This window comes from Somniosus microcephalus, unplaced genomic scaffold (assembly GCF_052327205.1).
Source record: "Somniosus microcephalus isolate GS21.2 unplaced genomic scaffold, FLI_Smic_1.0 unresolved_chr1, whole genome shotgun sequence".
NCBI classification, from domain to species: domain Eukaryota; kingdom Metazoa; phylum Chordata; class Chondrichthyes; order Squaliformes; family Somniosidae; genus Somniosus; species Somniosus microcephalus.
In genome coordinates this window covers 19,408,115-19,421,998 of record NW_028225179.1, presented here as the reverse complement: position 1 = coordinate 19,421,998, position 13,884 = coordinate 19,408,115, and positions in this window count along the sequence as shown.

The window sequence follows — 13,884 nt, the reverse complement described above, 5'->3', positions numbered from 1 at the left end:
CATCCTGGCAACAATTTTGTTCGGGTAATTTGTTGTCAGATGTATTCTGAGCACTACTTGCAACTGGAGTTGTCAGAGGTATGCTTAAACTTTCTGCATTGCTTGCAACTCGAGTTGTCAGAGTTATGCTTTAGACTTTTTCTCCAAAGTTAACGCACTACTTGCAACACATACCACGCCTACACTTCCGCGCATTTCACCTGCACCCCAAGACCGCTTGACTTATCGATTCAAATATTTTATTTCTTTGATTCAAAAGGGGGCGGTGGACATGAGACGGTGTTGCCTTGCCCTCACTGTATGTGGCTTTTTAAAGTACTCACGTTTTTGGCTCAGCTTCACTCGCCCATGCATCCCGTCCGTGAGGATCCTGTTCATGATGCCAATAGATGTGGAGCATTTTAAACAAACACTTGAAACAAGGTTTTCTGATCGATAATCAAGTCTTCTTTATTACACTGGTGGGGAGACAATCTGCTCTGTCTTAGCCAGACTTCACCAAATTAGTACAGCAAACACTACATTTTTATACATTAAAACACATATGTCCTGCTCGCTCAGAATTCATTCCTGCCACCTGATTGGACCTTGGCCGTATGCATTTTCACTGATTGGTTGCCTATGCTGCATAACATTAAAGTACCACTTTTATTATCGTAAACCTTTATGTCCGTTATCCCCCACGCTGTTGTTGCACCTATGATCTTTGCTTATGCCAGATAGGGTCTCATCAACATTGTACTTCTGACTCATTGTCCTCCTTTCCTGCCTCTCTAGGCCTCTTTACTTCCAACTCATTGTTTTACTTTCCTGCCAGAACAGAACTTACATCCTCTAGGCCTCTTATGGTTTCCACATCTGACTATTTGCAATTGTCTGTAAGTGACACAGTATGCAGTTCTAACACTACTGCTTAGGTTATCTCAACTGCCAGTTCAGCAATTTAGAAAAAGCTTACTACTGCAATGACTTATTAGATTATTTTCTTTATTACACCATTCAGTGAAACTGCCAGCGATGTCACTTTAACTCTTTCCCCACTGCAGAAGGAACCATTTATTTAATATCAACGTTTATAAACGGGCCATGCTGGGACATCCTGGCAGGATCTGTGGGGAGAGGAAGGCAGAGTTAAGGTTTCAGCTCGATGACCATCTGTTCCTACAAATAAACATCACGCATATGTTAGTAGCTTTTAAACAGTAAAAAAGAGAACTTGCCCTGCTATAGCACCTTTCCGACCGTCGGACGTCCCAGTTGCTCACCAATGCTCAGTTTGAGTCCCGACAGGACCACTAGGTTCCAGACCACATTACAGCCTTGATTCTAACATGGACAAAGGAGCTGAATTCTAAAGGCGAGGTGAGAGTGATTGCTCTTAGCAGCAAAACAGCATTAGACCAAGTGTTGCATCAAGGAGCCCGAGTAAAATTGAAGTCAATGGAACTTGTGGGTGGACGCAGGGGAAAGTCGACTGTTGGAGACATACCTAGCATAAAGGAAGATGCTTGTGGATGTTGGAGGCGTATCATGTCAGCACCGGGACATCACTGCAGGAGTTAATCTTCAGCTGCTTCATCAATGACCTTCCTTCTATCATAAGGTCAGACCTGGGGATGTTCAGCGATGATCGCAAAGTGTTCAGTTCCATTCTCGTCTTATCAGATAATGAAGCAATCCTGGCCTGCATGCAGAAAGACCTGCACAACATTCAGGCTTGGGCTGATATGTGGTAAGTAACCATCGCGCTACACAAGTGCCAAATCTTCTTCCACAGCACCTCCCAAAACCGCGACCTGTACCTCATAGAAGGACAAGAGCAGTTAGCGCATGGGAACACCACCAGCTGCAAGTTCCCCTCCAAGGCATGCACCATCCTGACTTGGAAATATATCATCGTTCCTTCATTGTCTCTGGGTCAAAATCCGGGATCTCCATCCCTAAAAGCAACGTGGGTACCTTCACCTCACGGACTGCAGTGTTTCAAAAAGGCGCTCATCACCACCTTTTCAAGGGCAATTAGGGATGTGCAATAAATTCTGATGTTGCCAGCGACACCCACATCCCATCAATGGTGATTTTTTTTAAATTGCTTTACAGAAAATGAAGTACCTTTTGAAGCGTAGTCACTGCTTATAATATAGGAAAACACGGCAGCCGATTTCTACACAGCAAGATCCCACTGTGATGTTAGCTGTCGGACACAGCTATGCCCAGGACACCTAGGAGAACTCAGTACCTCTTAGACTCAAAGAACCTTAGAAATTTACAGCACAGAAGGAGGGTCATAGGCTCTGGCTGAAAGACCGACCCAGCCTAATCCGACTTTCCAGCTATTGGTCCGTAGCCTTGCAGTTTACGGCACATCAAGTGAATATCCAAATTCTTTTCAAATATGACGTGGGTTCCTGCTCTACCACCATTTCAGGTAGAGAGTTACAGACCCCCACCACCCTTTGGGTGAAAAAAGTTCTCCCCAACTTCCCTCTAATTCTTCTACCAATTACTTTAAATCTATTCCTCCTTGTTATTAACCTCTCTGCTAACTGAAATGGATGCTTCCTATCCACTCTAGCTTGGCCCCACAATATTTCATACACCTGAATTAAGTCTCAACTCCGCCTCCTCTGTTCCAAAGAAAACAACTCCAGCCAATCCAATCTTTCCTCAGAGCCAAAATTCTCCAGTCCTGGCAACACCCAGAGGACAACAGTCGAAATGTAATTGGCAAAAGAACCAGAGGGGAGATGAGGAGTTTTTCTTTTTTACATTACGAGTTATTATAATCTGTAATGCTCTGCCTGAAATGGTGGTGGATGCAGCTTCAATAGTAAGTTTCAAAAGGGAATTGGATAAATACTTGAATTGGAAAATTGTGCAGGGGTATGGCGAAAGAGCTGGGAATAATTGGATTGCTCTTTCAAGAGCGCGACGGGGCAAATGGCCTCATTCTGTGATGTATGATTCTGTGATTCTCTGAAAGGTTTTATTAAAGGATTCATCTAAATGAGGCGGTTATTTGCCGGCTCCACTATCTCATTTTATTGCTGTATACAAGTGTCTGTTCTGTTTTCCCTCAACCTCAACTCAAGCTCTGAGTACTGCGCGGTGGCCAAGTGGTAAGGCGTCCGTCTCATAAACCAAATATCACCCCAACTGTGCCTGGGAGGGTTTTATCATATTTAATTTGACATTTCTAAGGTTTCTCCTTTTTTATCTCTATCAAAACCATTCTTAATTTTGAACATATCTATCAACAATCTTCTTGACATTCACTGCTCTAAGGAGAAAAATCCCAGCTGCTCCAGTCACTTCGCATAAATGAGGTCCCCCATCCCTGGTACCATTCCAGTAACTCTATTCTGGACTCTCTACAAGGCCTTGAGTTCTTTCCTAAAGTGTGCTGCCCAGAATTGAACGCAATACTCCAGCTGAGGCTTCACCAGTGCTTTATACATGTTTAGTATAATTTCCTTGCTTTTATGCTCTATTCATCTATTAATAAAAGAAAGGAACCCTAATCATTTCTAACATCCTTCTCGCCTTGTCCTGCCACCTTCAAAGATTTGTGTGCACACACCCAATGTCTCCCTGTTCCTGCACCCTCTTTATAATTGTACCATTTAGAGCTGGTTAATAAATTGCAGGGGAGAGCATTGTGAGCAATTTAGGGGCCAGTGATCTCCAGAGGGAGCCGATAAAAGGAAATAATCGGCCCCATTAAATTAGTACCATTTAATTTATATTGCCTCTCCTCATTCTTCCGACCAAAATATATCCATTTGCACTTACCTACGTTAACTTTCATCTGCCATGTGTCTGCCCATTTCACCAGTCTCTTTCTGTTCATACTCCCTCTTTGTAGCTCTTACTATATGCTCTTACTATCTGTGCTTTGTATCTTTCCCATTCGTCAGGATCTGTGCTATGTTTAGCTTTTTTATATGCTTTTTATTTTATTTTACCGCTGTCTGTCTCTTACCTCTTTAGTCATCCATGCCTGTTTTTTTGTCCAGTAGAGTTCTTGCCCCTCAGCGGTATAAACTGATTCTGTACCATGTTAAATTTATTTTGAACACCTCCCACTGATCTTCTGTCATTTTACCTATTAACAGATTTGCCCAGTTTAATGTGGACAGTCTCTGCCTCATCCCGTTGAAGTCGGCCCCACCCAAATCTAGAACCTTCGCAGCTGTTTCGCGTTTCTTCCTTTCAAACACTATGTTGAACTCGATCCTGCTATGATCACTATTAAACAAATGTTCATGCGCCTTTAGTCTGTTGAATAAATCTGACTCATTACTCATTACTGAATCAAATATGGCCTGCCTGCGTGTTTTTTCTAAGGCATATTGTTGTAGAAAACCATTCCGGATGCACTCAATAAATTAATTAACTCTCTGACAGGTGCTAGTCTGCTTATCGCTATCTATAGGAAAATTAAAATCCTCCATTAAAACCACTCTGCTTTTCCTACACGCTTGTCTAATTTCTGCATTTATAAAATCTAACATTTCACAGCTGCGGCCAGGGGGCCTCTACCCAACTTCCCTACAGTCTTAATTCTTTTCCTAGCTCTTAATTCTACCCATAAAGTCTCCATAGCCTACTTATCTCTCATTATATCCTCTCTTAGCATTGTAGTGATTTCATGCTTAATCACGAAGACTACGACTCCCCCTGTACCATTTCCCTATCTTTCCTGTTGACTTCCAACAGAACTTCCACCACTCTGTATTACCGCCAACTTGATATGAAGGCTACAATTCCATGAACCTTTCATTTTATGTTGTACCTGTCCAGTAGTTTAAAGGAATTACTCTACGTTAAGTTTTAATATTTTCTGCTCCTCCAGAGTTCCTAACTCCTCACCTTTTTGAATAGACTCTGATTTGTATTACTCAGGTCTAAAGTGGATGATCTCACAGTTCTCCACGTTGAACTCCATCGGCCACAGTTTTGCCCACTCACTTAATCTATCAATGTTCCTTTGGAACTTTCTGCTCTCACCTACACTACTTACTGTGCCACCTAACTTAATGCCATCAGCAAACTTGGTTATAGGATGGACCTCATCGAAATGTGAAAGAGGGCTGGGAATGGGAATAGATCTGCGGGCTGAGCTGACAGGATATTGGAATTCAGAATGTATAAAGTGCAGTCTCCAATGCTCCACTTATCTAAATCAGACTGAAAGTAATTTGTAATACATCATCGATCCATATTGGTCGCTGTAACCTGAGGTTGTAGCTCGGTGTTTCAGTTTGGACAGGGTTGTGTTTCTGTGGCACAATCGGTTGACAAGGTCAGCTGTCAGCTCAAATAATTGATGGTTCCATTAACGATCGAGTAATCTTTATCTTATTGTCTCACAGTTTCAGTTTTCAACGAATGAACACAAATGTGATACAAACATTGCCAGCTGGGCCCGGTTGATATTCCCAACATTTACCCTGCGGTCGGATAGCACGCACATCAAAAATATTAAAAAGCCTGAGACTGGCTTCACGGAAATCAGAATTCATCTTAGCAGGCTAGGCCCCGAAAGGACGGATGGGAGGCCGCACTGGTTGCAGGAGAGCTGGTTCGCTGTGACATGGATGTTTCCGCAGTGAGCCACACCAGGCTCTCTCCGTGTTTCCACAATGAATGTCACACCGTTTATTTTGGAAAAGCAAAATGATATTCACATTCTCACTGGCTTCAGTTGATTTGTGAGAGATCATTATAAGATCCTGCAGGGCTGCATCGGTTAATAATAACTGTTTTAAGCTGAATTTGAGACACGGCAGCAAATCTATCATTTTGTTGCTGTTTTCCAGAGCCCAGAATGAGTGAGGCCGCGAAAAGCAGCTCTCTTCAATAACCCGCTGCTGGCAAATAGCAGCGAATGTGGCAACACAGTGCATTACAGCCCATCTCTGGGGAACAAGATCCCACTGAAGCAGAGTTGTGCAGAGCATTACATCTCACGCCTATAGGTGACGCCATGGAGGTCGATAACATAGAATCATAGAATGATAGAATATTACAGCACAGTAGGGGGCATTCGGCCCATCGAGCCTTTGAAATAGTGAACCAATTAGTCCCACTCCCCTGCGGATTCCCCATAGCCCAGCATATTTTATATTTCCAAGTGTTTATCCAATTACCTTTTAAATGTTAGCATTGAATCTGCTTCCACTACCCCTTCAGGCAGTGCATTACAGATCATAAAAATTCACTGTATTAATGTTTCCTCCTGTCACTTCTGTTTCAGTTCCAAATACCGTAAATCTGTGAATTCAGGTAACCCACCCTCTGGTCACTTGAAACAGATTGTTCTTCTTAACTCTCCCCAAATCCTTCAAGCTTTTAATCACCTCCCTCAAATCTCCCCTTAAGCTTCTCTGCTCTAACGAGAACAACCCAGCTTCTCTAGTCTCTGCACGTAACTGAAGTCTTTGATCACTGGTACCATTCTAGTAAATCTCAACTGCACACTCTCTGAGGGCTTGACATCCTTCCTCACTGTGGAGCCCAGAATTGGTCACAATACTCCAGCTTGGGCCTAATTAGGGTTTTATGAAGTTTGAACATAAATTCCTTGCTTTTTTGCTCTATTCCCTGATTTATAAAGTCAAGGACCGCGAATGCCCTCCTTATAGCCTTCTCAACTTGTCCTACCACCTCCAAGTACTTGTGACCGTACACCCCCAGGTCGCTCTGCTCCTGCACCCACTTTAAACGTAGCATGTGGTTTATTTTCACTCTCCTGATACTTCCTACCAAAATTACTTCGTCAAATTTCATCTGCCATGACCATTTCGCCGGTCTGTCTATGTCCTCCTGAAATCTGCCAATAACATTCTTGTGACGGGTCCACCGGGTGTCCCTTACATATATTATACATAATTCACTTTAACATATTTAAGTATGCATATAACTTACCAGTTTGGGCCGTTACCCCTTTAACTTACCTGTTTGGGCCGTTGCCCCTTTAAGGACACGACATAACGCGCTGACGTCACGCCACGCTTCACGTTACGCACATAAACGCGTCGGCTGCCGCCCTAGTTCGGCCGTCCGCTCCCTCGACGGTCGCAACGGCCGGCCACAGTGCCGGGTGCCTCTCGCGCTGGTGACTTCTGCCGCAACGGCCAGCCTCAGTGCCGGGTAAACGCGCCGCCATATTGGCGGAGGTCACGTGATCGCCCCAAGCGCGGGCGAACGCGCTGGCGTCACAAAGCGGTCACCTGACACCCGAAGCGTGGGAAAACACAGCCGAGCGTGATGACGTCATCACGGAATACACAGGACTGCGGACTCAGTCCTCGTGGCATCCCCACTGGGTTAAGACGTACCTCCCGGCTCTCCTGCATCCAACTCCATTGTCTGCTGTATAACATCTGTTTCCTGCATTAAATAACTTATTGATTGTTCTCCTGCAGTCCAATTCGATTATTTAGTAGTCATTCGTCCAATACCTACCTAGGTGAACACGATCTGCTACATTGGTGACCCCAACTACAAAGACTCGTTCCCCGCCGACGATACAACAGCCCGTCAGCCTGCTGGTTGTGTTACCGACCACACTTTTCAGCGAGACGGAGAAGCGTGCTGCCCTCTCAGCAGTTTTTCCAACAAGTCAACAACAACAAAAAGCTTTGCCGCCCTCCAGGCAGTTTACCGCTACCGAAATTCACAACAACCCGGACCATTGACGCCCTTTCTCCAGTTTTCTCCTTAACATGTGCAAACATCTACTGACACTGCAAACATCGAGGACGGGTCCAACGGGCATCCCGTGGCCGTGATCTGCCATGGTAAAGTTGCTGTTCTCACCGAGCACTGATCAACGCAGCAACTTTTCACCCTCCATTGTGTTATCATCGTAGCACTATGGCATGCAGCATTCTGTGCGTTCCAGCCTCCCGAAGGTTTTGCTCACCTGTCGGCGAGTTCACTGACCTTGCCTGTCAAGTCCTTCTGGATCGATCGTTTGGAGTTCCTGCAGAGTTTGTCAGAACAAGGACTTGTTTAAACATCAACGGAGACATTGCCCGCATCCGCCCAACCTGCCCATCACTCTGATAAGGCCTGCTGTTTCGCACGTCTCCACGGTCCTTCACCTGATGGATGCATTTCATTTGCCACGACACGCGTAAGGATCCGCTTATGACCAGCACCTTCAAACCTGGCCTGCCAAGTCGAGACAGCACGCCCACCAAGGCCACTAGCTCGTCAGACCATCTCATATTTTAACTTGCATTAAAGCGAATTCTGGGGTGGAGCATGTGGCGGTTCCACCGGGTGACCCTTACTATGTATATACATAATTCCCTTTAACTTACCTTTGTATGTACATAACTTACCTGTTTGGGCCGTTGCCCCTTTAACTTACCTGTTTGGGCCGTTGCCCCTTTAAGGACGCGTCCTAACGCGCTGACGTCACGTCACGCATCACGTGACGCACGGGCGGCGGCCGCCGGCCCGGCTCGCCCTCCCGTGACGGCTGCCAGCACAGCTCGTCCTACCGCGCCCGCGTCCTTGGCCGCATCGGGCAGCCACAGTGCGAACTTTGAAATTTGAGTCCCTATACCCAAGTCCAGGTCATTTATAAATAACAAGAAAAGCAATTATCCTAATACCCATCGCTGGGGGACCCACTGCAGCGAAGGCAGCGCAATACTGCTAGTGAAGCAACATACCACACGGCCCGCCGAAGCCTCCTCATACACAGAGCACGCTGACATTGAAATCCGGGGAGTTTGTATCCCGATCACTCGGCCTTCCAGCAACAGTTCGCGTTTTGTTTACCTCAGTGTGTCAGTGCAGGGACATTGGATTTTGCATTAGTAAGTCAGGATGGCTGAGCAGTCTAAAGTGCTCATTTCAGATCGCAGACGTGTGTTCAAATCCCACTTCTGGCATTTTGTCCTTTACTTATACTGAACGATTTTATCTGGATCTGCTGAAGGTCATTTTTCGGCCCAGTTGACATATTCCTTCTAGAAAACGAAGCCCACTTCCATTCAAGGCAGGTTTGTTTTATTGGTTGTAAGTATGTATTGTGTTGAGAGTCAGCAGAACAGGGCCAGTGGAATCAGTCGAATGTGCTTCAACCTTGCAGTTCCACGTCATAAATTATCAGATAGGTCTCAAATCATTCCACAGCAATCACCAGCGGCTTTGGAAGAAGGTTAATGTAAACTACCATATTTACATCATGGCTTTAAAGACACACAATTAAAGTCATTTTTTAGCAATCAATTACCTGTGATCCTTGTAAATATATTTGGGTGTGTTCATGTTAGATACACATGCATTTGCGAGTTGCTAATGCGTTGAATATAAATGATTTTGCGTCTCTGTTAGTTACTGATATGCTTAGATGTGTCTATTGTTATTTAATGTATTGGGTGGGCGATCTGTGTCAGATATAAATGTATTCCTAAGCGCGGAAAATGTCCAGTCCGACTCCATTCTACCTTATCTTTGTTGTCCCTGAGGACACGGCAAACCATCTGTCACATTCGGATTCAACTTTGCTTTCATTAACCATGTTGATATTTAGAAAATGTGATGTTTAGAAGATAGCACCTCCTGTTCCACCAGCCTCGCTGCTACCACCTAAGCCTTCCTCAATCTTTCTGATAAAACTTGAGTGTTCATTAACCACTCTGATATCTCCAGACCATTGGTTACTCTCACTGATAGCTCCTCAGTTTCCCTTACTCTCTTCGATACATTCCGAGCGCCCCTTACTCTCTCTCATAACTCCCGAGCGCTCATAACCTCTCTGATACCTCCTGAGTTCCGTCATCCTCTGCGATACCTTCTGAGAGTCCGTTACTCTCTCTGATATCCAGTTCGTGCCCTCATACCCACGTGGTACTATTTCAGAAACCCTTCAATTCTCTCAGAGCCTCTGAGATCCCATTGCCCTCGCAATCATAGAGTCATAGAGTCATAGAGTTTTACAGCACAGAAAGAGGCCCTTCGGCCCATCGTGTCTGCGCCGCCCATCCATCCCTGTCCAGTCTAATCCCATTTTCCAGCATTTGGTCCATAGCCTTGTATGCAATGGCATTTCAAGTGCTCATCCAAATGCTTCTTGAATGTTGTGAGGGCTCCTGCCTCCACCACCCTTTCAGGCATTGAGTTCCACATTCCAACCACCCTCTGGGTGAAAAAGTTCCTCCTCAAATCCCCTCTAAATCTCCTGCCCCTTACCCTGAATCTATGCCCCCTTGTTATTGACCCCCCCACTAAGGGGAAAAGTTCCTCTTTATCTACCCTATCTATGCCCCTCATTATTTTGTACACCTCAATCAGGTCCCCCCTCAGCCTTCTCTGCTCCAAGGAAAACAACTCCAGCCTGTCCAGCCTCTCTTCATAGCTGAGGCGCTCCATCCCAGGTAACATCCTGGTGAATCTTCTCTGCACCCTCTCCAAAGCAATCACATCCTTCCTACAGTGAGGCGACCAGAACTGCACACAGTACTCCAGCTGTGGCCTCACAAGTGTTTTGTACAGCTCCATCATAACCTCCCTGCTCTTATATTCTATGCCTCGGCTAATGAAGGCAAGTATCCCATATGCCTTTTTAACCACCTTATCTATCTGCTCCGCTGCCTTCAGGGATCTATGTACATGTACACCAAGGTCCCTCTGACCCTCTGTACTTCCTACGGTCCTACCACTCATTGTGTATTCCCTTGCCTTATTTGTCCGTCCAAAATCCATCACCTCGCACTTTTCAGGGTTAAATTCCATTTGCCACTTTTCCGCCCATCTGACCAACCCGTTTATATCGTCCTGTAGCCTGAGGCTTTCCTCCTCGCAATTTACCACCCCACCAATTTTCGTGTCATCTGCGAACTTACTGATCATACCTTTTACATTCTCATCCAAATCATTTAAGTAGATCACAAACAATAAGGGACCCAGCACCGATCCCTGAGGTACCCCACTGGACACAGGCTTCCAGTCACAAAAGCAACCTTCGACCATCACCCTCTGCCTCCTGCCACTCAGCCAGTTTAGGATCCAACGCGCCAAGGCACCCTGTATCCCATGGGCTCTTACCTTCTTGACCAGTCTCCTATGCGGGAGTTTGTCAAAAGCTTTACTGAAGTCCATGTAAACCACATCCACAGCATTTCCCTCATCCACCCCACTAGTCACCCCCTCGAAAAATTCGATCAGATTTGTTAGACATGATTTACCCTTGACAAAGCCATGCTGACTATCCCCGATTAATCCTTGCCTCTCCAAGTGGAGATTAATTTTGTCCCTCAGAATTTTTTCGAATAATTTCCCCACCACAGATGTTAGACTCACTGGCCTGTAATTCCCTGGTTTATCCCTGCTATCCTTCTTGAATAATGGTACTACGTTAGCTGTTCTTCAGTCCTCTGGTACATCCCCTGTGGCCAGAGAGGTTCTGAAAATTAGTGTCAGAGCCCCTGCAATCTCCTCCCTTGCCTCCCACAGCAGCCTGGGATACATCTCGTCCGGGCCTGGGGATTTATCCACTTTTTGGCCCGCTAAAACCGCTAGCACCTCCTCCCTCTCGATGCTAATATGTTCAAGTATGTCACAGTCCCCTTGCCCGATTTCTATGTCTGCATCGTCTTTCTCCAGAGTGAACACAGATGCAAAAAATTCATTTAAAACCCCGCCTACATCCTCTGGCTCTACACACAGATTGCCACTTTGGTCCCTAATGGGCCCTACCCTTTCCCTGGTTATCCTCTTCCCCTTAATATACTTATAAAACACCTTAGGATTTTCCTTTATTTTGCTCGCCAGTGTTATTTCATGGCCCCTCCTCGCCCTCCTAATTTCTTTTTTAAGTATGCCCCTGCACTTTTTATACTCCTCTAGGGCTTCTTCTGTCTTTAGTCTTTTGTAACTGCCAAAAGCCCCACTTTTATTTCTAATGCATTTTTGTATATCCCTTGTCATCCAAGGTTCCCTTTGCTTGTTGGTCCCACCCTTGACCTTTACAGGAACATGTTGGCGTTGTACTCTCTCTATTTCCCTTCTGAACGTCTCCCACTGTTTTGATGTGGATTTTCCTATAAGCAGCTGCTCCCAGTCCACTTTGGCCAGATCCTGCCTTATCATATTAAAATCGGCCTTCCCCCAATTTAGAACCCTTATTTCCGGGCCGTCTTTGTCTTTTTCCATGACCACCTTAAATCTCACCGAATTATGGTCACTGTCGCCAAAATGCTTTCCTACTGACACTTCCACCACTTGCCCGGCTACATTCCCCAGAATTAGGTCCAGTACCGCCCCCTCTCTTGTAGGACTTTCTACATGTTGGCTCAAAAAGCTCTCCTGGATGCACTTTAAGAATTTTGCACCCTCTAAGCCTTTCACACTCTGACTGTCCCAATTTATATTGGGGAAGTTGAAATCCCCCACTATTATTACCCTATTATTTTCGCACTTCTCTGAGATTTGCCTACATATCTGTTCCTCTATCTCCCCCTGACTGTTTGGGGGCCTATAGTACACTCCCAGCAAAGTGCTTGCCCCCTTTTTGTTTTTAAGTTCTACCCATATGGCCTCATTAGAGGAACCCGCTAATATATCATCTCTCCTTACAGCAGTAATTGACTCCTTAATTAATATTGCAACACCCCCTCCCCTTTTACACCCCCCTCTGTCTCGCCTGAAGATTCTATACCCCGGAATATTGAGCTGCCAGTCCTGACCCTCCCTCAACCATGTCTCCGTGATAGCAACAATATCGTACTCCCATGTGTTCAACAACAACTTCAGTTCATCCACCTTATTTGCAAGACTCCTTGCATTAAAATAAATGCCTTCCAGCCCTGCCATATTCTATTTTGCCTTCACATATTTGCTCTGCCTTCCCAGCTGACTTGTTTTTCCCTCTGTATTTGACCGTAAATCACCCCCTACTATAGCTCCACTCTGTACCCCAACCCCCTGCCAAGTTAGTTTAAACCCTCCCCAGCAGTGCTAGCAAACCTCCCCGCAAGGATATTGGTTCCCCCCTGGTTCAGGTGTAAACCGTCCGACTTGTACAAGTCCCACCTTTCCCAGAATCCCCACTGAGAAACTCTGAGACTCCCTGATACCAGGAGCAAAGTGTATTTGGAATGTAGCGGCGCAGGACAATGTGGGCGGAACCGACTGACCTTACAGCGTGTGTGGGAAAGTTAAGCGCGATCTTGTGTGTGGGAAGAGCACAGGAACGTTATGCCTGAAGCTGCGCCCTTGAGGCAAGTTTTGTGTTGTTGGGTAAACTGCAAAAGTGAAAGCACAAAATTAAATAAAGAAAATGTTGGAAATATTCAGCAGCTCAGGCAGCATCTGAAGAGAAATTTTCGTTTTACCAGGACATCACTATCCACTTTGATTGATACAACACGTAACTCATATCTTACAATTTCAGCACCTCCGTGCAAGGAGCAGTTGGGGCCGAAATGAGGACTTTGCTGATTTAAGCAAATAGAGTGAGGCAGCAAAACAAAACTTCCCACTGCGGATTGGGCAAGCAAAGGACTCAGATACAGGAGTCTTGGATGTGTTGAAAAAGGGGAAAAAGATCAATCATAAATGCAATAATGGTAGAATTCGGAACAACGCATGTAGAGCATAAACGATTAGCGACCCTCCGCCTTAACCTCGCAACCACCTGCCTCCATGAACACAATTGCAAAGCCCTTGACTCAATGCAAAATCAACAGGCGAGCCGGCTTTCAATTATCAATCAATAGTATCAGAACTGCAGCAGCGTTGGCGTGGTAACATGGCCGAGCCGTCTAAAATGCTGGATTTAGGCTCCAGTATTTTCGGGAGCGTGGGTTCGAATCCCACCGCTATCATAGAATTGTGTTGGTTTTGTTGTTGTCCGAAGAA